Here is a 3,609-nt window from a genome sequence, read left to right as displayed (position 1 = left end):
ATTCACCCTTTCAGGCTGCAGGGGAGGAAGAGGGAGGCCGGGAGTCAGGGGTAGGAGCAAAGCCAGCGGGTGGCACACAAGCAGGGTGAGGGCCCCGGCAGGCGGCTACCATAAATACTACCAGAGTTTAGCCAGTCCCGAGCTATAACGTGTCTTGAGCTGAACCTTCCTCTCTCTCTGTGTCTGACTCGCCTTTGTACTCCACCCTCCACATCCCAGCCACCCACTAATCCAGCTTCTCGCCATCATCCTCCTGGTGGGTGTCACCATCATGCCCGTTCTTGTCTTCCTTGGAGAGGTGGGCCGAGGAGCCCAGCACAGAGAGCGAGAGGAGGCCGGTGCCTGCGCTAGCTGCCGGCAGCAAAGGGGGCTGCAGCCTCCCAGGCAGTGGGGTCAGGGGCAGGGCCGGAGCCTGCAGCTGGGACAGCTGGTGGGCTTGGAGCTGCTGTCAGCTGATGGGGTTCAGCTCAGGAGCAGTGCCCTGCTTGGCCCTCTGCTCTTGGGGAATGTAGGGCAGGACCTGGGCACATATCCCATTCGGCCCCTTGAAGATTTCAGCCTGCTTGTGCGTCTTCACGTTCAAGCCGTAGGACATTTCGTAGTACCTCACTGTCGACTTAAAAAAAAACAAACATGCACAACGTGAGAGTTGCGAGTTAAGTTTTATTTGGAGCAAAATGAGGACTGCTGCCCGGAAGACAGCATCCCAGATAGCTCTGAGAAACTGCTTCACAGAGGCAGGCGGGAAGGTCAGTATATATGTGATTTTGGTGGAGGGGGAATACAGGCAATCAAGCACATATTTTTGTAGAAGGTTGCTGCTAGTCTCGTGAAGGTTACCGGTGGTCACAAGGAGCAGTTGTCACCGTGAAGGATTTTAGTGCTTTTCTAGATATGAGGAGATACAAGATCTGGGCCCATAAAATTGTCTCCTGAAAATATCTAACTATCTGAAGGTCTGTTCTGCCAGTTTTTCCCAGAGCACCCAGTGCCTCATTTCTGCTCTCCACCTGAACTCCTTTCAGGGGGTGTTGAAAGTCAGCAGCTGCAGCGGCGCATGATTTAATCCTTGTAGAGGTAGATGGCAAGTGCCAATGGAAAATGCCAATTTGTAGTTGACATCACATAAGGACTCTGCATCTCCGGCTTCTCGCTGGCCTGCTTGTCACATTTGAGTTTCAGACTGTGGTACTGAGCTTGCAGCAGCTGAAACTCATCTTTGATACGCTGGCGGGAGTCTGAGGTGGTGAATTTGAGTTGCTGGGGTAGGTGCGATGAGCCGGATGCCTGCTTTGTGGAAACACCTTGTTAGTCGCGGTGGGGGGGCGCGGGATGCTTCCCAGCTGTGCGCCCAGGCTAGGACTGCTCGTGGCGCCAGGTGGCCGGGCCTCTGTCCAGGCGGCGCGGATCCGCAGCTCCTGGGGCCGCCGCCGCAGCCTCCGGCGCCCGGCCTCACCCGCTTCCTGCTTCCTGGTTTTTAAATTCTGTCTTTTACATGTCTTATCCAAGTTTTGTAAATCAGACTTCTCTCCCTCCCCTAAGAGCAGAAATAGGTCTTTTCTGTGTGGAGGTGTTTTTTTTTCTTCCATTGGGGATCAACTCTCAAGACAGGATGTGGGTAAGAATAGCAAACGTCTGAGAAAGTGAGCTGCAATATATTTTATTTCCCTCTGCCATAATCAAGGACTAGCAGTCAAACACAAGTTAAAATTTCCTTCTCCTCAACACTGTCAACCTCACTTCTAGAAATTCTTCTGGGAAATTTTATCTGGTTGATAAACTGGAAGAATAATGCAACACACACACATGTTCACACACACACACAGCCTAGCTCTCCCTTTGGCCTCACTTTTGCTTTCACAGGCATTTATGACCAGTTGGAAAGGGGACTTATACTGAGGTGGCAATGTCCTAAAATCTCATTCTTTGAGGAGCATGGCCCCCAGTAAGAGTTACCACCTGAAGTCGCATGTTTCCCTCGTGTTGTGTTCCTGGGTTGGCCAAGCCACAGAGACTGGGCAGGAAAACGACCCATTGGCCTATAGGTAGGCAGGTTCACTCCTGATTATGTAGACTAGAGCAGGGCTATCTTTCATGTATTTATGAATCACTGGGAATCTTGTTAACGTATAGATTAGAATTCAGTGAACTTCTGGAATAGGGCCCAAGAGCCTGCATTTCGATGTGTTTGCGGGGGGGAGAGGTGAGCTCCACCCCTTCTACTCCAGCCGTCTTGAGCTCCTCCCCCTGGAGTCTGCATTTCTAACAAGCTCCCAGGTGATGCAGATGCTGCAGAAGAGCACCTCTCCCTGACCTTCTCTTCTCTACCTTCCCATCAGAGAATTTTAGACCTGGAAGGGATCTTGAACATCTTATTTAGTTACTCCTAAAATACTGGCCTATGGAGTGGTCTCATCTGAACCACTGGGGAAGCCTTAAAAACCTAGACTCCCAGAAGTTCTGATTCAGTCCCAGGCATCTGTATTCTTTCAAAGCTTCCCAGATCAACTGGAGGTGAAAAAAGGCTTTGAACTATTAACTGTCTCCTTTTATACATAAGGAAACAGGTTGTGAGTGATTACGTGACTTGCCCAATAAGACCTAGTTAGTGACAGCAACAGGACCAGAACTTAGAGACCCTTTCCAGCCCACCGCCCTCCTATTTCCTCTTTGGCTGCCCAGGGCAGTTGCTTATGCTGAGAAAGGAAAGCAACTTCCCACCCCAATTCTTTAGGATAAATAAATGCCAGGTCCAGTGCTGTTTACTGGCATGCCATTTCACCCAGAACATTTTCCTCTGCTGGAAGCAAGCCCAAAGAGGTCTAATGAGCATTTGTTTCTGTCCTACTCTGGGAGAAAGTTGCATGCACAAGTGCACTGTAGAACCGGAAATGGAAATGTTTCACATCATATTCCCCAGGGAGATAATTTCATACTTTAAAAGGTTTTTGTTCCTAGGTGTTTTGGACATCGAATGAAAATATCAGTGCTTTCAGTGGTTTCCATGTAATCAACAATCCTAAAATTGACATGTTGTAATCCTTTCTTCTTAGAACCTGAAGCTTTCTTGTTTATTTTCATCTCAGCTGCCATAGCTCCTGGATTGGGTTGCCTTTATCTGGTCTCTTTAATTTTTGGTGAAACACTGAAACTTTGCACAAAGTCAACTTCTCCCTCCTTACTGAGTTGTGCCAATTCGGAGAATGGAACTGTGGTTTGGGTTATTCCTTCTGTCTGGGTAATTCCTGCTTTACCATTGTTGGTTCTTTGTCTCTGGGAAGAAGGAAATCTCTATTAATGTTAAAGAAAAGTATATGCTGGTCTCGTTCCACCTAAACAGGCCTGTTGTCCAGTTGAGGAAGTTTCCATGCTTTACAAGGATTTTCTCTACAGTATCTGCATCTCCAAGTTGGACCATCTCTTCTCCACTTACAGTGAGATGTCTCAGCCAGAGAACCACTCCTCCCCATCCTGAAGCCACACCGGGCTGCTCTGGCAATTAGAGACTCCAGCCTCTGGTCACCCCCTGAAGGAGTTTCCTCGTAAACAGGACATCTTGTGACCCATCCTTGGGTTTCTCTGCTAGAGACAAATCTATTCTTGTCCTAT

The 3,609-nt window shown here is 48.9% G+C and overlaps 1 pseudogene; it reads right to left on the bottom strand.

Moving 5' to 3' along the window:
- Nucleotides 1-226: 226 nt before the first annotated feature.
- LOC132360155 (TLE family member 5-like) lies at nucleotides 227-1,589 on the bottom strand (annotated as a pseudogene).
- Nucleotides 1,590-3,609: the final 2,020 nt, after the last annotated feature.

The sequence above is a fragment of the Balaenoptera ricei genome, chromosome 2 (assembly GCF_028023285.1).
Source record: "Balaenoptera ricei isolate mBalRic1 chromosome 2, mBalRic1.hap2, whole genome shotgun sequence".
In the NCBI taxonomy this organism is placed as follows: Eukaryota; Metazoa; Chordata; class Mammalia; order Artiodactyla; family Balaenopteridae; genus Balaenoptera; species Balaenoptera ricei.
The sequence above is the reverse complement of the archived record's forward strand: the minus strand, read 5'-3'. Positions and strand labels throughout refer to the sequence as shown.